General features: G+C 37.1%; 1 long non-coding RNA gene across 1 annotated transcript; it reads left to right on the top strand.

The window, feature by feature from the left end:
• The first annotated feature begins 8,018 nt into the window (after window positions 1-8,018).
• Window positions 8,019-23,673, top strand: LOC144350119 (uncharacterized). The gene is made up of 3 exons (XR_013420166.1): window positions 8,019-8,164; window positions 12,027-12,185; window positions 23,363-23,673. It is a non-coding gene; the product is annotated as an uncharacterized LOC144350119 (long non-coding RNA).
• Window positions 23,674-24,976: the final 1,303 nt, after the last annotated feature.

The raw sequence follows: 24,976 nt of genomic DNA, 5'->3' as shown, positions 1-24,976 counted from the left end.
CGTAGCTAGTAATAATACGCCAACATATATATTCCGTGAACGTTAATAGAATTTGAGAAATATGACGAATTGGAGGAAACATATCACAGCATATTTATTGTGTCGGTGAATACTGCATGTGTTGCTTATACAGCTGCGTTTTGTTTATTTTGAAACATGTGATTGGAATAGTAATGTAATTAGCAAGTACATCCATACATTGTCAGAATTCACGTGAGCTTTGTCGCAAAATATGAAATTGTATTGGCTTCACGTGGAAACATGCGACATAAAAATCGACGCTGGACGTACCACTGGAAAGGAGTATTTTAAAATTGTCGACGAACTGCTGTGAAGACACAGGCGTGAGGTCTCGTTTGATGTTTTCGTTTGATGTGCTTACACAATACGTGCAAAGCAACTGTAATCTAAAAACTGCAAACCATGCATTAAAATAAGATCGAAAATATCATTGAATTTAGAATGTACATTCCAATGCACTAGACTAGCACTGTATTCTGTATGATGAATAGAATGATCATCAAAATACCTCTGTGTATGAGTAGTGTGAATCACAAGAATATCCGCGGCGGTTTAATGTAACAGCTACACATATACTTGTAGTCAATTTATTGTAAATATCGCATGGCCAAACTGTCTTATATCGGACCAACAGTCGAAAACAGGCAAAAATAAAAACTAATGTGCTTCCTTGATGTCAGTTAACTGTATCTAGTGTGATGTTATATATATCACATGACAGCGAATATATTCGACAAGTGCCTCCTTTTCTAAATCTATCCTAACCGAATCACTGAAACGAAAGCCATGGTTTTAACCCAGCTTCTCCATTTTTTCCAATAGTTGAAGAAACTTAGACTCTCAATCACTCGAATTCTAAACATTGGTTCTTATAAAAGCCATAATTGGTGTCGATTATTATTTTTCAACATAGAGACAGTCAGCTAAGTGTATTATGCAGTATGTCAAGAATGGTCTCGAAAAAGAAATAACGTACTTCCATTGCAGTACTCAGAATTGACGCATTAGTAATTGGTGATTACTAGTAAATTGCAGCTTAAACGCAAATGTTCACAAACAACCCATTTAGAGCGAGAGATATCCTTATTAACTCTGTCATAGGAAGCCTTCAATGTTGTGCGCACTGGGCATGGTCATTTCCCCGCATCTTACTTGAAAACCAACTTAGTATTTATTAAAAACGTAAATAAGAATAATTTTATCGGAGACTACGCTGTGCAAGGTAACGTTACTGGAGTGAAATTACTCACGTGATATGCAAACCTGAGGACAAATAACGTTCTGTTTACGTATATAGTTGGGGAAAAAAGGAATGCTCTAACATCTCCATTTAACTTGTTTCCTCACGAATATTTCAAGAATATTTAAGGTTTGAAAGATTCGATTTCCGATGACTAACAGCTAACAGCGACAAAACCCTTTGCCAGTTTATAAAGTTAGTCATTTATTGTAGTATATATAATTTTGTGTAAACTGCACTTTCCGAACCGAATTCCTAACGTGAATCATGCATATTTCAATCTAATTAAGTGAATATTTCAGTCACATTTAGAACGTAAGAACGTGTTATTAAGGTAGAAGCCTACTCATAAATTTAAAAACCCAGAATTTGTTCATTTTGCAATAAATTCTACTCCAAGGCAATATAAATATATTGATCTAAAAAAGTTGGGGGTCACCAGCCTTTTTTTTCGAGAAATTGATGGTTGTATTTTAGTGGATACTATTATAACACTTTTAACATATGTTCCTATGGTAGATATATTATGCAATATCTCAAAATCTAGCCTGGTGACATAGGCTGAAAAAATCATATATTGTTAATGATGGAGTACTTTTTGTTGTTCTGAATTATTTAGAAAATCTGGGTTTTAAAAAGTGTCATAAAATGCAATTTTTCTTTAACATTGTGCTCTATGGAATTGTTCTAAAAATAGCAATTTTCAAGAAATAGTAGTACACGTTTTTCAAAAAGCGTAACTGTAACACACAAAAGAATGCTAATTCATTGTACCATGAGACAATAGCTCCATTATTGTACATAATAAACTAATGAACATTGTCATGCGATTTATGACCAATTTTGTCAAAAATTATGACTAGGCTTCTATCTTAAAGCGGGAGGGTCGTCAGCTAAAAACGCAAAGGCTTATGGGTAGACGCTTGTTTGTAAACAATGACACGCTATGGCCATGTGACGCATGCGCAGGTGACACACTCAACAATGACGAAATAGCCGTCTTTATTTGGGTGTTCAAACCATGGACATACAATGATGAACAGCTCAGTGGACATACAACGATGAACTATTCAGAGGACATACAACGATGAACAGTTCAGTGGACATACAACGATGAACAGTTCAGAGGACATACAACGATGAACAGTTCAGTGGACATACAACGATGAACAGTTCAGAGGACATACAACGATGAACAGTTCAGAGGACATACAACGATGAACAGTTCAGTGGACATACAACGATGAACAGTTCAGTGGACATACAACGATGAACAGTTCAGTGGACATACAACGATGAACAGTTCAGTGGACATACAATGATGAACAGTTTTAAGTTACTGTAGTTGGTAAAACGTGTTTATTTACCATATTAAACTCTCAGAACCTGTTTCTTTTACCAAGAAGTCAACCACATAGAAATGCATAGCAGTAACTTTACGCTTTTCAAGTTACTGTAGTTGGTAACACGTGTTTATTTACCATATTAAACTCCCAGAACCTGTTTCTTTTACCAAGAAGTCAACCATATAGAAATGCAGAGCAGTACTGTACGCTCTTTAAGTTACTGTAGTTGGTAACACATGTTTATTTACCATATTAAACTCTCAGAACCTGTTTTTTACCAAGAAGTCAACCACATATAAATGCATTGCAGTTCTGTACGCTCTTTAAGTTACTGTAGTTGGTAACACGTGTTTATTTACCATATTAAACTCTCAGAACCTGTTTTTTGCACCAAGAAGTCAACCACATAGAAATGCATAGCAGTAACTGTACGCTCTTTAAGTTACTGTATAAGTCAAGTAAAGAGAACATTTTTAAGAAATTATAAAATATGTTAGTCTTAATAAGCTTTTAAGTCTTAATAGTCTAAATAATTTTAAGTTATTCAATTGAATCAAACCTCATTGATTTTCTGCTGCTAGCGTTAACCTAGATACAAGTATTAATTCCTAATATCTCAACATTTAAATGAACTCGAAGGGAATATTAAAATATTGTCACAACACCAATTTCGATTTTTATACTGTCAATTTTGAACACGTTTTGTTATTGTACCTGGAATGGGAATTTTAATTATTTCACTGAAGTACGATTGGATAAAAGACTTCTGTAGCAAATTCACTATGAACTATCATAAAGGCAATTAGTTGTAATCATCAAACTACAACAATGGACCATTTTCCGTACACTGCGAGAATCACGCGTTATGCGTGAAATCGAACGTAAAAACAGGACAAACAAAGGTCATAGCGTCGTAGTCGCGTCAAACATCGCGTGGGATTCGACAAACGCGAAAGTATTTCGGGGACATTTCCATGCTTAATAATGTGCTGTCCACATTTGATGATAGGCAATTTCGATTAAGTGAGGGTATTCGCAAGCAATATTCCTCTGTCGAAGATCGGCCGGTCAATGTAAGCTGCGAAATAAAGAAATTCTAGTTCAAAATCAAATCGTTCGATTTTTGCGGCAGACGTTCGACGCGCGTCTTTCATGCATCTCGCGAGATCTCGCAATTGTTCGGAAAATCACCTATTACGCAGCAATGTCCAGGTGGTTACTTCACTACAGTCGCCGTGCTGAGTCCATATCTTCGAACATTAGTTAGTTCTGAAAATCGTCAATGGCACAACAATGAACATAATAAATCGAAATCAAGAATTATGCACTGAGAAACCGACTCAATGTGCGCTTGTGATCATCAGATATAATATGAATCACAAATTAAAAGTTCTTACGTTAAACCTTTCTTGTAGAAACTTGAGTTCACACAACTCTTGGCAGGATGGTGAGTTTGAAGAACTGAGTAACACCTTAATTAATCCGCGATAGAATTATTTTCTTTTATAAATTATAACTATTTTACTTGTTGTTTGCTTTTAAATATCATCAGTTTGAATAACATATTTTAAAAACTGTTCACCAACAGGTTAAAATGCGTAGTAAAAGGCTTGTGGCGATTCACCACAAAATAACGGTGTAAGGTGGCAAGAATATATTTGGTGTTCTAACGCTAGAATGAGGGGGTTACCCTTAAATATTGTTACATTCTCTCCAGTCAGGTATAAGGCTGCATATGTGTAAGCATACAAGTAAACGGTCCAGTATTAAGATGGATATATTATTACTGTCATGGGCGTACGAAATATATTTAATTTAAAAGCTTAATATGCATATACATATTATAATATACAAGCGTTTATCACTTAATTACTGTTGATTAATAAGCAAACCAAGCAAACAAACACTGCATTTCTAAGGCTTAGTTTGCATCACGTGGTATCCACATTGACACAACTACGGCGGTAAGACAACACGTGTTTGATTGTTTTAATTATCGCGGCATTCCGACCAAGAAGACACGAAAATACGAATCATCGAAGCATGGGCAAATATATGTATCAAATAAAAATATTGAATTACTTGTTTCCTTCAAATGTGGTGAATAATAACAACCTACAACACGTACATAACAACCCATAGTATCGTGTCACGGTAGATAACAACCTACAACACGTACATAACAACCCATAGTATCATGTCACGGTAGATAACAACCTACAACACGTACATAACAACCCATAGTATCGTGTCACGGTATACAACAACCTACAACACGTACATAACAACCCATATTATCGTGTAACGGTATATAACAACCTACAACACGTACATAACAATCCATAGTATCGTGTCACGGTCTATAACAATCTACAACACGTACATAACAACCCATAATATCGTGTCACGGTATATAACAACCTACAACACGTACATAACAACCCATAGTATCGTGGAAAAAATGTCAGTCAGTATGCATATCGCATACTAAGTGTTACGTATAATATCGATTATCGGATCATCCAGTCAATAGTAATGTGATATTCCACACATCACAGTAGCTAGACGAAGAACACGGAAGAGTGAACACGGCTTTTTAATTAATATCCATCAATTCTATATCACAGTAACATGTGAATTGATATTTACTATGCATATTGGGAAATAGAAACCCATATTGTCAATTTAGATATGATCTATTCAGATTTCGAACCATCATAATCATACTGTGCCTAGTTGAAACACGTACAAATGTAAAAAGATTACTTATTTACTTTCCATTAAGTGAAAAAGTACACAATGGAACGGTCTATCTAGGCCATCAAATAGAGCGAGAGTGTGAAACCGTCAAAGGTTATTATTGGTGTGACTTAATTACTAGCGAGTTGTTTTAACAGTCATCTATGTGTACATTCAATCAAACTCTAACGTGGTTCGGTGAAACGAAACCTTCGGGCATGTTTTCCCGACATGGTTTTTCAGATTTTGCTTTGAGTATAACACTGCGATATTGCTTACTCTGTTATGTATATGTCATTGTATTGAATATCACCATCGTGAAGTTTAACCCCGAAATTAGAATATTGTGCAATTAGTTGTTGCTTGATGCAGATTGAATACCTGCTTTTAAGATTAATTACTCCCTGAGTTTTAATTTTATGTGAATCGATACAATACAGTGGCGACCCGAGGGGGGGGGGCAGAGGAGGCGATCGCCTCTGTCATATCCTCTATTCGGCTACGCTCACTTTTTGATTGCTACGACTAGATAAATAAATTATACTAATTTAAGCGATGTACCATTTAAAGCAATGCCTATAACACAGTAGATCATTAATTAAATTTATGTCACTAGTTACCTACTAGATTCGCCACTCAATATATTAACTCTCGACGTTTCGTCTCTGAGCAACACATGGCACACAGCACGAGTTTTTAGAGTAGCCATCGGATTTTACTACGAATAATTACATTAATAATTTTCAACTTGGAGGAGAATTTATGTCTGTCGTTAATGTCATGTCGTCTAATAAACACAATTACATTTATTGTTTATTAAGACAAGTGTGGAAAAGCAGTGAGTGAAATATTTATGTTTCTAGGGCAGTTATAAAACAACCAACGGCTTATTTCCAATAAAGTAAATGAAATATTAATGTTTCCAAGACAGTTATAAAACAATTCACGGCGCATTTCCCCTGCAATCCTAGAGTTTGAGGCAACACTGCAAAAATAGATGTGTTGCTTTATAAGGTGCTATGTGTGTACGATAAAATCGCATTGCAAAGATTGGCCAGACAACATCTCCAGATAAAATGTCAAGACGGTTTTCAGGCAACTTGTCGCCGTCACCGCAGTTTCCTCCTGTCCCCGATATTGTCACTGATAGGCGAAACGTAAAGTCGTATGGATGTAATACGTTTTCGACACATTCATTGTGTCATATTTACAATGTTATATCTACAATGGTTTTCAATTGTTCTGGCGATTAATTTAATAAGGTTACTGTTAGTGCTGTTGTTCAAAGAAGCATTGTAAACTATTAAACTATACCGACGTTGTTTGATGGAGCCTTACATTGTAGCGAGAAAAGCTTCATATCGCAACCATGTCACAGAGGCGGCGGTGACGGAGCCTTACATTGTAGCGAGAAAAGTCTAATATCGCAACCATGTCACAGAGGCGGCGGTGACGGAGCCTTACATTGTAGCTAGAAAAGCTTCATATCGCAACCATGTCACAGAAGCGGCGGTGACGGAGCCTTACATTGTAGCGAGAAAAGTCTAATATCGCAACCATGTCACAGAGGCGGCGGTGACGGAGCCTTACATTGTAGCTAGAAAAGCTTCATATCGCAACCATGTCACAGAGGCGGCGGTGACGGAGCCTTACATTGTAGCGAGAAAAGTCTAATATCGCAACCATGTCACAGAGGCGGCGGTGACGGAGCCTTACATTGTAGCGAGAAAAGTCTAATATCGCAACCATGTCACAGAGGCGGCGGTGACGGAGCCTTACATTGTAGCGAGAAAAGCCTCATATCGCAACCATGTCACAGAGGCGGCGGTGACGGAGCCTTACATTGTAGCGAGAAAAGCTTCATATCGCAACCATGTCACAGAGGCACTAGCACGGAATTTTGCATGGAGGGGCGAGATCTGCTCATCACCCCTAGCGCCGAAGGCGTGAGCTTACTACTAGGAATCCAGGGGCATACTCCCCTTTAAAAAAATTGAAATATATAGCTTCTGAAACGGAATTTCCTGCATTTTAGGGGCAAATTTTGCTTAAACAAAGGGTTTTAGCTTGATTTTAGAGAGGGCGACGGCCCTTCAACATTTGTTTCGAGGGAGCCCCTATGTCACTGTGTCAAAGGAGAAACATAGCCTGATACGAAGTATATACTTGTCACAATATGAAGAGTTTTGGAATTTGTGTTGACTGGGAAGGGGTTGGGTTTTTGAAGCAGTGGTATCAACGATCGATTCACAATATTCTAAATTATTGAGTTTACAATTACAGAGACAAAAACATTACTTACAGACACTAAAAACAGTGATTAAAGCATTAACCCGAATGCATTATACAATCGACAATAAATTAACTCTATATCATAAAGAACGAAGCATGCATAGAATGATACAATTAATTAATCTAACTACCAATTTATTTGAAATGATCAGAATGTGTGAATTTCATAAATAATAATAAGATCGCTACTGAGTTTAATTACGCTAAAATGCAATTAATTATCTTTACATTGCACATTACATCAATTGAAGACAGAAATCATTTAAAAAATGTAATCTTCAAATCAACATAGATAATTAAAGTTTTAATTGCAGGATTTACATTGATAATACATTACAACAATACATGAGTTTATAAGCCACGCTTCTGAAGATATTGTCATCATTTAGCCAGAGCAAGTAAACCGAAAGGAGCTCTAAAACTATTGAAAATATGGCAAGCTCCGTTCTAATGTTTACTTTATTAATGTTGTGTGGTACGATGTCCGCTGTTGCCGCTCAAGGAAGGTCACGTGGCACCATCACGGGTAAGAAAGATGTCCTAAAGATTTCTATTTACACATGAGCGTTATCTTTTCTATTGTAGCTGAGCATTGATGAATTCAGTGAATGTACAATTTTCATTTATCATGTACTCCATCGCCGAACCAGTGTAAAATAATTACATGAACCTTATCGAAATATTGTTTACAGTGAAAACAAATGCAAAACGACATTTCTCATCGCACGCGTTCGCTAAACAGTATGTGCGTCACAGATTTTTTGACAAAATTTGTACAGAAAAATGGCTGAAAGAAAAATAATTTTTCACGAAAAGTCAAAATAAAGGTACACTTTTAATGGCAAAAAAATTATATATTTGTACCATTTAGCATAGAAAGTATAATAGGAAGGAGGAGCAACTCCGGTAATTCTATTGTAGGGTGGAAAAAAAATTAAGCTTGAATTGACCGCTAATGTAAACTAAACGATATTGCGATATTGCAAGATGACTGTTGCCGAAGTTTTGCGTCCTTCCTACTTCCTGTTCAATATTTTAGATGCTATGGTTAGACATGATATATAAACTCTAAATAGCTCTCTAAATATTCATCGAGGCCATCAAGTAAATGTTTGATTTAGGCTGCAGTGTATTTTGCTGATGTAATAGTAGCTACAATCCGCTGTCATTTCACATCGCATCTAACCCCCCTCTTTGTAGCAAATGTAATTACAAGGTATCATCACGGTTACAAGTAATCGTGGTATCATACAGAAAACACAAATAGTAGCGTATATATTGTATGTTAAGCAAACCCACGCTTTTTGTAAATTCTGGTATTCATCGGGTAAAATAAACTGACGCCCCGCTAAGGTTATATTGACTGCCTAAATACTGACGTATAATGCCTTTGCTTGATACATGTCATACAAAATAATAATGAGCTTACGAGAACACCACTGAGTATTCAAGATGACTTTATAGAGGCGGTAACGATCGGCGTCCAACGGAGGTCAATGATGAAGAGTACATGTTGCGTTATTCTCGTGGTATAATATTGTTGTCATCAAACATAAGTGTTTTTTTACGGAAATGTTTTGGAAAAATAATAATTTTCCCATAAGAAAATAATGTAAATTGTTCGTAGTTATACCCAGATATAAGACCGCTATAAGACAAGCGCGAAGACAGCTCCGTAAAATACATATGTACATATATATGTCCATTGGGTATTATTATGTTACTACCTTGAGCGTCTCAATCATATTTCACCGCCGTGTCTGCAACTATATCCGAGTCTTTCTCATGACTTCAACTGACCAAAACATCGAGGTCATTACTATTATTAAGACATTAATTTGTAATATTGCGCTTCTGTACATTGTTCAATACTGTGTGTGTCATTCTGGTATTCCCATACACTCGGCTGAACTGTGCAAAGCTGATGCTAGTAATATCCGAAAACGATTTTGGATTGACCTTTTCGATGCAAATTGATGAGAATGTATAATATTTATATATTAGATTTTTGAGGGGAGAGGAATGTCGTTTTAAAATAACGCATACAACATCATTTAAACAACTAACGTCTTCACTTACGTAATGGTACATACTTACAACACATGTACAGGGGGGTATGCAAGGTAAAACACGGGGTATTTCGAGTTTGAATAATTGTCTTTATATGCGTCGTATTTAGTATGTGACAGCAACCCGAAATATCAAGTATTTTATGACTTATTTGCGAGTTTTCCATTCTCATTCGTTTATATCTCCCATGTTCATTCCTCGTTTTATTCCCATTATTTTCGGTTCACATTCATGGTGCAACAGTTTTATTTGATATTACTTGGAAACCCGGTTTATTCAAAAATAGGTTGATTACGACGACAATAACACACAATAACGGATGCCATATGTACGTCGTTGCTCTGTGTATCCCATGCATACTGGTGGGCGCATGTGAGCGTTTTCATCCTGGCCGCGCACTATTTGCCCAAAGTTATATTGCTAATTGCAAGACAAGAAAATCTAAATTCATCGTCTGCATTTATTTGTAGCACGTTTGTAGTCAATTCATATAATAATGTGCTTTACCACGACTTTGGAGACAAAAATGAATATGTAATCAGAATCACCGTTATTATGGATTCACATCGCTACGTCTACGATCTGTCTTACAAATGTGATTAAAACATTATTTTTTTTATACTTCTTTTATTTCACCCTCTATCCTATACATAGTGGCGGCACCGGTGCGGGGGGGGGGTGTCGCAACCACTTGGGGTGGTGAGCAGATCTCGCCCCATACAGAATGAACTACAACCGGGGACGGAATCGCGTGACAATTTTTGTACGTGCTGACTGTAAAAACCATTGAAATGCAGGCGTGTAAATGCAGACTTGTATAAAGTGATGAAAATCCGATTGTGCGCAAGAGTCGAAGTCCAAACACTATTGTATAAAAAGCCTTCTCTGATTGGTTATTGAAGTTTGCGATAATTGAACGAGATCTCATATTCTATGTTGTTCAGATCACACACCAAATCAATAATAATAAAGCGTTCTGGCTCATTTGCATATCTGATCACCGTGCTTGAACGTCGATTACCGTAGTAATTATGTGAGTCATCAATACATAATTACTAATTTCGAAGTCAATTCAAACCATGATGAATCGTCAGTAGACAAGGCTGGAACAATTGTTTTTGAAATGAGGTCTCACGTATACGCGGGTATACATCAAACACGTGACATCTGAACAAACACAAGTATTCGAATAAATATATTTCTTATAACAATTCAAGAAATATTGAGTTACACCACCAGAATTTCGAAATATTATTTTGCTATAGCCATGACTGCCATAATTTCAAAAGGTCAATCTGCACGGCATGAACCAATCAGAATGTCGGAATTTTTATTATCTGCTATAGAAATATAAAACATTATGGCACTGCTTTATTTCACTGAACTGCCATGATTTATGGGTTAAAATGATACTATAAAAATAACTCACTATTTTCATAGTAATATAGGTCAGTCACGATGTGTAATTAAAATCACGTCTTCATTGTGAAGTACTCAAGTAATATACTCCATAACAACAGTCATGTTTCCTGACAGGAAGACGTAGGACAGATGTTTGCATGCACATTGCATCATTGGAATATTAAACGACGAGCGATTTTTTATGGAAATTAGCGTTAAATCGCATAATTTAACTTCCGCAATGAAAGTAGAATTCAGCCCACGGTCTATAATTCATGAATGACAACATCAGCGGTAATGTCTCGCGGTGTTTTAGAATAAAACATATCCAAATATGAAGATAAAAAAAATGAAGAAATCCTCACGTACTAGTAATGTCAATCACCATATTTGCTAGGTGTCTGTAATGCTACCACTAAATGCCTTCCGACATACATACTTCGACACTTGCTCAGTTGAATCTGGGCTTCCTAACCGGACCGAGATACGTAAACACTGGGTACGTGCAGACTTTCCCACGCAGATTTCGGAACGTACCGAAGTTTAAATTCATTTCGATCCGAATTGAGTCCAATAGTATCAACGGGGCTAAAATGTGTGGAAAGATAAGATCGGATTTCTTTAATATCACTTTCTTTGAGCAAAAATAACAGCATTATTAAAAATATATGCTTTTAGCTAGTGTAGTGTAAACTTGTAAAGAGGAAATGCATCTGTAAATAACGAACGAATGTCTTTTTTTGTTTAATATTTTGGCATATTTCATCTTTAACTGTTTTCTTAGAGATAACATAATTTCAGATACATGTAATGTCCACGCTATTCTGTTCTTACTTGTATATTTTGACAATCAATCAAAACGTTCCGTCACAAATGACATGATATAATCTTCCAATCCATTTTATTCTCGTCTATAGGGAAAGATATGTCACAAGCCATCGAAGACGTCACCATGCTACATCAGTTGATATCGGATGTATATAATAAACTATCATCTTTGAATGCAGCCATAGATAATATTGTACCGGAAGTTAGATCAAAAGATAACGAGTCTGTCTACCAGACTGATCAAAAACGTAAGTATACGTCATATGTACTATGTATATGAGGTCAAAAGCTTGTTCCTTTATTTATATAGAGGTGAGTAGTCTACAATCGAAAAATACATTGTGACCTATAGGATGTTTCCAACATCTATTTGAATATTGCCAAATAAACGAAAATAAACATTCACTAACAATTTAATCTAGGCACCCTTAGTACGAATGGTTGAGTCTAAGTGTGACGACCCACTAATGATGCCAAAAGGCGGAATGACAATACTGATATTAGTGACTGTATTAAACATTAATGCCAGACATATGTAACGAAGAGAAATCAGTGTCGATGTCAGTATTTAGAACACTGCAACTGTTATCCAATTCAGTGGGTTATTTTCATAACAATAACAGTGATGTAAAGAGACACACAGTTATAGCTGTGATGTAGAGACACACACAGTTATAGCTGTGATGTAAAGAGACACACAGTTATAGCTGTGATGTAAAGAGACACATAGTTATAGCTGTGATGTAAAGAGACACACAGTTATTATCATATTTGTGTTGTAAGGAGACACACAGTTATAGCTGTGTTGTAAAGAGATACACAGTTATAGCTGTGATGTAAAGAGACACACAGTTATAGCTGTGATGTAAAGAGACACATAGTTATAGCTGTGATGTAAAGAGACACACAGTTATAGCTGTGATGTAAAGAGACACACAGTTATAGCTGTGATGTAAAGAGACACACAGTTATAGCTGTGATGTAAAGAGACACACAGTTATAGCTGTGATGTAAAGAGACACACAGTTATAGCTGTGATGTAAAGAGACACATAGTTATAGCTGTGATGTAAAGAGACACACACAGTTATAGCTGTGATGTGGACACACAGTTATAGCTGTGATGTAAAGAGACACATAGTTATAGCTGTGATGTAGAGACGTACATTTATAGCTGTGACGTAGAGACACACAGTTATAGTTGTGATGTAAAGAGACACACAGTTATTATCATAGTTGTGTTGTAAGGAGACACACATAGTTATAGCTGTGATGTAAAGAGACACACAGTTATAGCTGTGATGTAAAGAGACACACATTTATAGCTGTGTTGTAAAGAGACACAGAGTTATAGCTGTGCTGTAAAGAGGCACACAGTTATAGCTGTGATGTAAAGAGACACACAGTTATAGCTGTGATGTGGACACACAGTTATAGCTGTGATGTAGAGACACACAGTTATAGCTGTGATGTAGAGACACACACAGATATAGCTGTGATGTGGACACACACAGTTATAGCTGTGATGTAAAGAGACACACACAGTTATAGCTGTGATGTGGACACACAGTTATAGCTGTGATGTGGACACACAGTTATAGCTGTGATGTAGAGACACACAATTATAGCTGTGATGTAGAGACACACAGTTATAGCAGTGTTGTAAAGAGAGACAGTTATATCTGTGATGTAGAGAGACACACAATTATAGCTGTGATGTAAAGAGACACACAGTTATATCTGTGATGTAGAGAAAGACACACAGTTATAGCCGTGATGTAGAGAGACACACAGTTAAAGCTGTGATGTAGAGAGACACACAGATATAGCTGTGATGTAGAGACACACAGTTGTAGCTGTGATGTAGAGAGACACACAGTTATAACTGTGATGTAACAACACACACTTATAGCCGTGATGTAGAGAGACGCACAGTTAAAGATGTGATGTAGAGAGACACAGTTGTAGCTGTGATGTAGAGAGACACACAGTTATAGCTGTGATGTAAAGAGACACACAGTTATAGCTGCGATGTAAAGAGACACACAGTTATAGCTGTGCTGTAGAGACAGACAGTTATAGCTGTGTTGTAAAGAGACACAAAGTTATAGCTGTGATGTAAAGAGACACACAGTTATAGCTGTGATGTAAAGAGGCACACAGTTATAGCTGTGATGTAAAGAGACACACAGTTATTATCATAGTTGTGTTGTAAGGAGACACACAGTTATAGCTGTGTTGTAAAGAGATACACAGTTATAGCTGTGATGTAAAGAGACACACAATTCTAGCTGTGATGTAGAGACACACAGTTATAGCTGTGTTGTAGAGACACACACAGATATAGCTGTAATGTAGAGACACACACAGTTATAGCTGTGATGTAAAGAGACACACAGTTATAGCAGTGTTGTAAAGAGAGACAGTTATATCTGTGATGTAGAGAGACACACAGTTATAGCTGTGATGTAAAGAGACACACAGTTATATCTGTGATGTAGAGAAAGACACAGTTATAGCCGTGATGTAGAGAGACACACAGTTAAAGCTGTGATGTAGAGAGACACACAGATATAGCTGTGATGTAGAGACACACAGTTGTAGCTGTGATGTAAAGAGGCACACAGTTATAGCTGTGATGTAAAGAGACACACAGTTATTATCATAGTTGTGTTGTAAGGAGACACACAGTTATAGCTGTGTTGTAAAGAGATACACAGTTATAGCTGTGATGTAAAGAGACACACAGTTATAGCTGTGATGTAAAGAGACACACAGTTATAGCAGTGTTGTAAAGAGAGACAGTTATATCTGTGATGTAGAGAGACACACAGTTATAGCTGTGATGTAAAGAGACACACAGTTATAGCTGTTATGTAGAGACACACACAGATATAGCTGTAATGTAGAGACACACACAGTTATAGCTGTGATGTAAAGAGACACACAGTTATAGCAGTGTTGTAAAGAGAGACAGTTATATCTGTGATGTAGAGAGACACACAGTTATAGCTGTGATGTAAAGAGACACACAGTTATATCTGTGATGTAGAGAAAGACACACAGTTATAGCCGTGATGTAGAGAGACATACAGTTAAAGCTGTGATGTAGAGAGACACACAGATATAGCTGTGATGTAGAGACACACAGTTGTAGCTGTGATGTAGAGAGACACACAGTTAAAGCTGTGATGTAGAGAGACACACAGATATAGCTGTGATGTAGAGACACACAGTTGTAGCTGTGATGTAGAGAGACACACAGTTATAACTGTGATGTAAAGACACACACTTATAGCCGTGATGTAGAGAGACACACAGTTAAAGCTGTGATGTAGAGAGACACACAGATATAGCTGTGATGTAGAGACACACACTTATAGCTGTGATGTAGAGAGACACACAGTTATAGCTGTGATGTAAAGAGACACACACAGTTATAGCTATGATGTAGAGACACACAGTTATAGCTGTGATGTAAAGAGACACACACAGTTATAGCTATGATGTAGAGACACACAGTTATAGCTGTGATGTAGAGACAGACAGTTATAGCTGTGATGTAAGAAGACACAGTTATAGTTGTGATGTAAAGAGACACACAGTTATAGCTGTGATGTAGAGAGACACACAGTTATAGCTGTGATGTAGAGAGACACACAGTTATAGCTGTGATGTAAAGAGACACACACAGTTATAGCTGTGATGTAAGAAGACACAGTTATAGTTGTGATGTAAAGAGACACACAGTTATAGCTGTGATGTAGAGAGACACACACTTATAGCTGTGATGTAGAGAGACACACAGTTATAGCTGTGATGTAAAGAGACACACACCGTTATAGCTATGATGTAGAGACACACAGTTATAGCTGTGATGTAAAGAGACACACACAGTTATAGCTATGATGTAGAGACACACAGTTATAGCTGTGATGTAGAGACAGACAGTTATAGCTGTGATGTAAAGAGACACAGAGTTATAGCTGTGATGTAAGAAGACACAGTTATAGTTGTGATGTAAAGAGACACACAGTTATAGCCGTGATGTAGAGACACATAGTAATAGCTGTGATGTAGAGACACACAGTTATAGCTGTGATGTAAAGACACACAGTTATAGCTGTGATGTAGAGAGACACACAGTTAAAGCTGTGATGTAGAGAGACACACAGATATAGCTGTGATGTAGAGACACACAGTTGTAGCTGTGATGTAGAGAGACACACAGTTATAACTGTGATGTAAAGACACACACTTATAGCCGTGATGTAGAGAGACACACAGTTAAAGCTGTGATGTAGAGAGACACACAGATATAGCTGTGATGTAGAGACACACACTTATAGCTGTGATGTAGAGAGACACACAGTTATAGCTGTGATGTAAAGAGACACACACAGTTATAGCTATGATGTAGAGACACACAGTTATAGCTGTGATGTAAAGAGACACACACAGTTATAGCTATGATGTAGAGACACACAGTTATAGCTGTGATGTAGAGACAGACAGTTATAGCTGTGATGTAAGAAGACACAGTTATAGTTGTGATGTAAAGAGACACACAGTTATAGCCGTGATGTAGAGACACACACAGTTATAGCTATGATGTAGAGACACACAGTTATACCTGTGATGTAGAGACAGACAGTTATAGCTGTGATGTAAGAAGACACAGTTATAGTTGTGATGTAAAGAGACACACAGTTATAGCCGTGATGTAAAGAGACACACAGTTATAGCTGTGCTGTAGAGACAGACAGTTATGGCTGTGTTGTAAAGAGACACAAAGTTATAGCTGTGATGTAAAGAGACACACAGTTATAGCTGTGATGTAAAGAGGCACACAGTTATAGCTGTGATGTAAAGAGATACACAGTTATAGCTGTGATGTAAAGATACACATAGTTATAGCTGTGATGTAAAGAGACACAGAGTTATAGCTGTGATGTAAAGAGGCACACAGTTATAGCTGTGATGTACAGAGACACACAGTTATAGCTGTGATGTAAAGAGACACACATTTATAGCTGTGTTGTAAAGAGAGACAGTTATATCTGTGATGTAAAGAGGCACACAGTTATAGCTGTGATGTAAAGAGACACACACAGTTATTATCATAGTTGTGTTGTAAGGAGACACACATAGTTATAGCTGTGATGTAAAGAGACACACAGTTATAGCTGTGCTGTAAAGAGGCACACAGTTATAGCTGTGATGTAAAGAGACACACACAGTTATAGCTGTGATGTAGAGACACACACAGATATAGCTGTGATGTGGACACACACAGTTATAGCTGTGATGTAAAGAGACACACACAGTTATAGCTGTGATGTAAAGAGACACAAAGTTATAGCTGTGATGTAAAGAGACACAGAGTTATAGCTGTGATGTAAAGAGGCACACAGTTATAGCTGTGATGTAAAGAGACACACAGTTATTATCATAGTTGTGTTGTAAGGAGACACACAGTTATAGCTGTGTTGTAAAGAGATACACAGTTATAGCTGTGATGTAAAGAGACACACAGTTATAGCTGTGATGTAAAGAGACACATAGTTATAGCTGTGATGTAGAGACACACAGTTATAGTTGTGATGTAAAGAGACACACAATTATAGCTGTGATGTAAAGAGACACACAGTTATAGCTGTGATGTAAAGAGACACACATTTATAGCTGTGTTGTAAAGAGACACAGAGTTATAGCTGTGATGTAAAGAGGCACACAGTTATAGCTGTGATGTAAAGAGACACACACAGTTATAGCTGTGATGTGGACACACAGTTATAGCTGTGATGTAAAGAGACACATAGTTATAGCTGTGATGTAGAGACGTACATATATTGCTGTGACGTAGAGACACACAGTTATAGTTGTGATGTAAAGAGACACACAGTTATTATCATAGTTGTGTTGTAAGGAGACACACATAGTTATAGCTGTGATGTAAAGAGACACACAGTTATAGCTGTGCTGTAAAGAGGCACACAGTTATAGCTGTGATGTAAAGAGACACACACAGTTATAGCTGTGATGTGGACACACAGTTATAGCTGTGATGTAGAGACACACACAGATATAGCTGTGATGTGGACACACACAGTTATAGCTGTGATGTAAAGAGACACACACAGTTATAGCTGTGATGTGGACACACAGTTATAGCTGTGATGTAAAGAGACACACAGTTATAGCTGTGATGTGGACACACAGTTATAGCTGTGATGTAGAGACACACAGTTATAGCTGTGATGTAGAGACACACACAGATATAGCTGTGGTGTGGACACACACAGTTATAGCTGTGATGTAAAGAGACACACACAGTTATAGCTGTGATGTGGACACACAGTTATAGCTGTGATGTAAAGACACACAATTATAGCTGTGATGTAGAGACACACACAGTTATAGCTGTGATGTAGAGACACACACAGTTATAGCTGTGATGTAAAGAGACACACAGTTATAGCTGTGATGTAGAGAAAGACACACAGTTATAGCCGTGATGTAGAGAGACACACATTTAAAGCTGTGATGTAGAGAGACACACAGATATAGTTGTGATGTAGAGACACACAGTTGTAGCTGTGATGTAGAGAGACACACAGTTATAACTGTGATGTAAAGACACACAGTTATAGCTGTGATGTAGAGAGACACACAGTTATGGCTATGATGTAGAGACACACAGTTATAGCTGTGATGTAAAGAGACACACAGTTATAGCTGTGATGTAAAGAGACACACAGTTATAGCTGCGATGTAAAGAGACACACAGTTATAGCTGTGATGTAGAGACAGACAGTTATAGCTGTGTTGTAAAGAGACACAAAGTTATAGCTGTGATGTAAAGAGACACACAGTTATAGCTGTGATGTAAAGAGACACACAGTTATAGCTGTGATGTAAAGAGACACACAGTTATAGCTGCGATGTAAAGAGACACACAGTTATAGCTGTGATGTAGAGACAGACAGTTATAGCTGTGATGTAAGGAGACACAGTTATAGTTGTGATGTAAAGAGACACACAGTTATAGCCGTGATGTAGAGAGACACACAGTTATAGCTATGATGTAGAGACACACAGTTATAGCTGTGATGTAAAGAGACACACAGTTATAGCTGTGATGTAAAGAGACACACAGTTATAGCTGTGATGTAAAGAGACACACAGTTATAGCTGTGATGTAAAGAGACACACATTTATAGCTGTGTTGTTAAGAGACACAGAGTTATAGCTGTGATGTAAAGAGGCACACAGTTATAGCTGTGATGTAAAGAGACACACAGTTATTATCATAGTTGTGTTGTAAGGAGTCACGCAGTTATTTTCATAGTTGTGTTGTAAGGAGACACACAGTTATAGCTGTGTTGTAAAGAGATACACAGTTATAGCTGTGATGTAAAGAGACACACAGTTATAGCTGTGATGTAGAGACACACAGTTACAGTTGTGATGTAAAGAGACACACAGTTATAGCTGTGATGTAAAGAGACACACAGTTATAGCTGTGATGTAAAGAGACACACAGTTATAGCTGTGATGTAAAGAGACACACAGTTATAGCTGTGATGTAAAGAGACACACAGTTATAGCTGTGATGTAAAGAGACACATAGTTATAGCTGTGATGTAAAGAGACACACAGTTATAGCTGTGATGTAGAGACACACAGTTACAGTTGTGATGTAAAGAGACACACAGTTATAGCTGTGATGTAAAGAGACACACAGTTATAGCTGTGATGTAAAGAGACACACAGTTATAGCTGTGATGTAAAGAGACACACAGTTATAGCTGTGATGTAAAGAGACACATAGTTATAGCTGTGATGTAAAGAGACACACAGTTATAGCTGTGATGTAAAGAGACACACAGTTATAGCTGTGATGTAAAGAGACACACATTTATAGCTGTGTTGTAAAGAGACACAGAGTTATAGCTGTGATGTAAAGAGGCACACAGTTATAGCTGTGATGTAAAGAGACACACACAGTTATAGCTGTGATGTGGACACACAGTTATAGCTGTGATGTAAAGAGACACATAGTTATAGCAGTGATGTAGAGACGTACATTTATAGCTGTGACGTAGAGACACACAGTTATAGTTGTGATGTAAAGAGACACACAGTTATTATCATAGTTGTGTTGTAAGGAGACACACATAGTTATAGCTGTGATGTAAAGAGACACACAGTTATAGCTGTGATGTAAAGAGACACACATTTATAGCTGTGTTGTAAAGAGACACAGAGTTATAGCTGTGCTGTAAAGAGGCACACAGTTATAGCTGTGATGTAAAGAGACACACACAGTTATAGCTGTGCTGTGGACACACAGTTATAGCTGTGATGTAGAGACACACACAGATATAGCTGTGATGTGGACACACACAGTTATAGCTGTGATGTAAAGAGACACACACAGTTATAGCTGTGATGTGGACACACAGTTATAGCTGTGATGTAAAGAGACACACACAGTTATAGCTGTGATGTGGACACACAGTTATAGCTGTGATGTATAGACACACAGTTATCGCTGTGACGTAGAGACACACAGTTATAGCCGTGATGTAGAGAGACACAGTTATATCTGTGATGTAGAGACACATAGTTATAGCTGTGATGTAGAGACACACACAGATATAGCTGTGATGTGGACACACACAGTTATAGCTGTGATGTAAAGAGACACACACAGTTATAGCTGTGATGTAGACACACAGTTATAGCTGTGATGTAGAGACACACAATTATAGCTGTGATGTAGAGACACACAGTTATATCTGTGATGTAGAGAAAGACACACAGTTATAGCTGTGATGTAGAGACACACTGTTATAGCTGTGATGTAGAGACACACACAGATATAGCTGTAATGTAGGGACACACACAGTTATAGCTGTGATGTAAAGAGACACACAGTTATAGCTGTGTTGTAAAGAGAGACAGTTATATCTGTGATGCAGAGAGCCACACAGTTATAGCTGTGATGTAAAGAGACACACAGTTATATATGTGATGTAGAGAAAGACACACAGTTATAGCCGTGATGTAGAGAGACACACAGTTAAAGCTGTGATGTAGAGAGACACACAGATATAGCTGTGATGTAGAGACACACAGTTGTAGCTGTGATGTAGAGAGACACACAGTTATAACTGTGATGTAAAGACACACAGTTATAGCCGTGATGTAGAGAGACACACAGTTATAGCTATGATGTAGAGACACACAGTTATAGCTGTGATGTAAAGAGACACACAGTTATAGCTGTGATGTAAAGAGACACACAGTTATAGCTGCGATGTAAAGAGACACACAGTTATAGCTGTGATGTAGAGACAGACAGTTATAGCTGTGTTGTAAAGAGACACAAAGTTATAGCTGTGATGTAAAGAGACACAAAGTTATAGCTGTGATGTAAAGAGACACAAAGTTATAGCTGTGATGTAAAGAGACACACAGTTATAGCTGCGATGTAAAGAGACACACAGTTATAGCTGTGATGTGAAGACAGACAGTTATAGCTGTGTTGTAAAGAGACACAAAGTTATAGCTGTGATGTAAAGAGACACACAGTTATAGCTGTGATGTAAAGACACACACACAGTTATAGCTGTGATGTGGACACACAGTTATAGCTGTGATGTGGACACACACAGTTATAGCTGTGATGTAGAGACACACACAGATATAGCTGTGATGTGGGCACACACAGTTATAGCTGTGATGTAAAGTGACACACACAGTTATAGCTGTGATGTGGACACACAGTTATAGCTGTGATGTAGAGACACACAATTATAGCTGTGATGTAGAGACACACAGTTATATCTGTGATGTAGAGAAAGACACACAGTTATAGCTGTGATGTAGAGACACACAGTTATAGCCGTGATGTAGAGAGACACACAGTTATAGCTATGATGTAGAGACACACAGTTATAGCTGTGATGTAAAGAGACACACAGTTATAGCTGTGATGTAAAGAGACACACAGTTATAGCTGCGATGTAAAGAGACACACAGTTATAGCTGTGATGTAGAGGCAGACAGTTATAGCTGTGTTGTAAAGAGACACAAAGTTATAGCTGTGATGTAAAGAGACACACAGTTATAGCTGTGATGTAAAGAGACACACAGTTATAGCTGCGATGTAAAGAGACACACAGTTATAGCTGTGATGTAGAGACAGACAGTTATAGCTGTGTTGTAAAGAGACACAAAGTTATAGCTGTGATGTAAAGAGACACACAGTTATAGCTGTGATGTAAAGAGACACACACAGTTATAGCTGTGATGTGGACACACAGTTATAGCTGTGATGTAGAGACACACAGTTATAGCTGTGATGTAGAGACACACACATATATAGCTGTGATGTGGACACACACAGTTATAGCTCTGATGTAAAGAGACACACACAGTTATAGCTGTGATGTGGACACACAGTTATAGCTGTGATGTAGAGACACACAGTTATAGCTGTGATGTAGAGACACGCACAGATATAGCTGTGATGTGGACACACACAGTTATAGCTGTGATGTAAAGAGACACACACAGTTATAGCTGTGATGTGGACACACAGTTATAGCTGCGATGTAAAGAGACACACAGTTATAGCTGCGATGTAAAGAGACACACAGTTATAGCCGTGATGTAGAGAGACACCGAGTTATAGCTATGATGTAGAGACACACAGTTATAGCTGTGATGTAAAGAGACACACAGTTATAGCTGTGATGTAAAGAGACACACAGTTATAGCTGCGATGTAAAGAGACACACAGTTATAGCTGTGATGTAGAGACAGACAGTTATAGCTGTGATGTAAAGAGACACAAAGTTATAGCTGTGATGTAAGGAGACACAGTTATAGTTGTGATGTAAAACGATACACAGTTATAGCCGTGATGTAAAGAGACACACAGTTATAGTTGTGATGTAAAGAGACACACATTTATAGTTGTCATGTAAAAAGATACACAGTTATAGTTGTGATGTAAAAAGATACAAAGTTATAGCTGTGATGTAAAGAGACACACAGTTATAGCTGTGATGTAAAAAGACACACAGTTATAGTTGTGACGTAAAGAGACACACATAGTTATAGCTGTGATGTAAAGAGACACACAGTTATAGCTGTGATGTAAAGAGACACACAGTTATATCTGTGATGTAAAAAGACACACAGTTATAGCTGTGATGTAGAGACATAGTCATAGCTGTGATGTCAAAAGACACACATAGTTATAGCTGTGATATAAAGAGACACATAATTATAGCTGTGATGTAAAAAGACACACACAGTTATAGCTGTGATACTCACCGTTATAACACATAGTTCGGGAATTCATTGCTCTGACTAAATATTAACTATGTTGTTAATTTTTATATTGGCAGGTACAAATCTCTTCTGGAAAACTGGTCGCTGACAAGCTTATCTGATACGCTTATGACACAAGTAACGAATATAGAGGGCGGTCTTCATTGTCTACTGTTTGGAAACGCCTGGATTTATATCTTACCAGAACAAAACGTCGATATTAAATAGCGCCCTCTACACTGAATATTGCAGTATGTGTTTCTAATACATGTAGTTTATATCCGATAGTTATGATTAGCGATTTAACAATTTTTGAAAACTTGGAAAGACTCCACTCAAATATGTATTCGTTTGTATTCTATAGAATAAAAAAATGACGTTGTCATTACATCGACTGCAGAGTGTGTGATTGTGTGTGTGTGTATGTTAGAGGAATACAGACATCATCCTTTGTTTTATCAAACTCTTCCCTTATTGCTTCACTGCGCAATATCATATTCAGATACACACTTATGTGTGATTTATTTTATGTTTTTTTCTAAGCTGCATCCAAAATTCAAATAACCCGATAATAAGCCTAATACTAAACAAGGAAATAAATACGTACAAAAATACTACATAATATATCATAATCTATGCTATCCTATCATTCGCCACACCAGAACAACAAATAATTTAGGTATAACGACATTCATGCATATATATATTATTTATATTCGACGGAATACAGTATAACGTTATCTCATAACGTTATCAGCCCTATCAGTTTCATGCATTTTGGTCAATATAATCATGTATTAACTTCGCAGTCTTTGCGCTTGCGATACAATTACGAGTGGTCTACAATTCAATGACTGCTTTCGCATTAAAGTTTCCAGGTGTTTTCTTAATGAATCTCTTCTAATTTATTAACTGGTCGAACAACTGTAACATTCTCTGTCGACAAATGTTTCGTACTTAGACTTGAGTTGTGTCCTACCCAGATACAGGTAGACAACTTTGGCCTAAAAAATTTTACAATTTTTTTGCGCTTTATTAATACAAATGTTAACCCCAGTTTCACTCGATACTTAGATTTGTCGACGACACAGAGCATTGTTGACCTCGGGAATACTCTCGTCGGGTCGACAAATCTTTATAACGACCTTGACCTTAGTCAATATGTTTATAATACTTTCCTAACATATGTCATATAATAGTAATCCATTTCAAGAAAAAAAAAGTCATGAGAAACTTACTTCACAAAGGTGTACACGCTAGTTCGACGTTAATGCGATGATGAAATCGACGTATCCATGCCCGAGAAGGAGCCACGTGTTTCGATGAACTTTAGGGATTATCAAGTTGAGTGGGCCATGTCATGTGAGGTAGGATGGGAATTGGCAACTCATACAACGTACTTTAAAATGTCATACAATGGATACTATTAAACAGTTATATAACTTTTAATTCTTTTTCAGTGTTTCCATTTATAATGGTGAATAAAAAAAATCGACCAATATGTATTATATTAACATTAATATCACCGTGAACTAAATAATTATTTGTTTAATGACAATTTGAATAATAATTTCAAACAGTATTCAACAAATATGACACGAATACAAGTGGAAAATTGAACGAGAACTCACAAGAAAACGCACACAATAATTGTGGAAAGTTAAATGAGAATTAAACGTAAACCTAAAAAT

The sequence above is a fragment of the Saccoglossus kowalevskii genome, chromosome 15 (genome assembly GCF_978046115.1).
Source record: "Saccoglossus kowalevskii chromosome 15, keSacKowa6.1, whole genome shotgun sequence".
Lineage (NCBI taxonomy): Eukaryota > Metazoa > Hemichordata > Enteropneusta > Harrimaniidae > Saccoglossus > Saccoglossus kowalevskii.
This window is presented reverse-complemented; position numbering and strand designations above follow the sequence as displayed.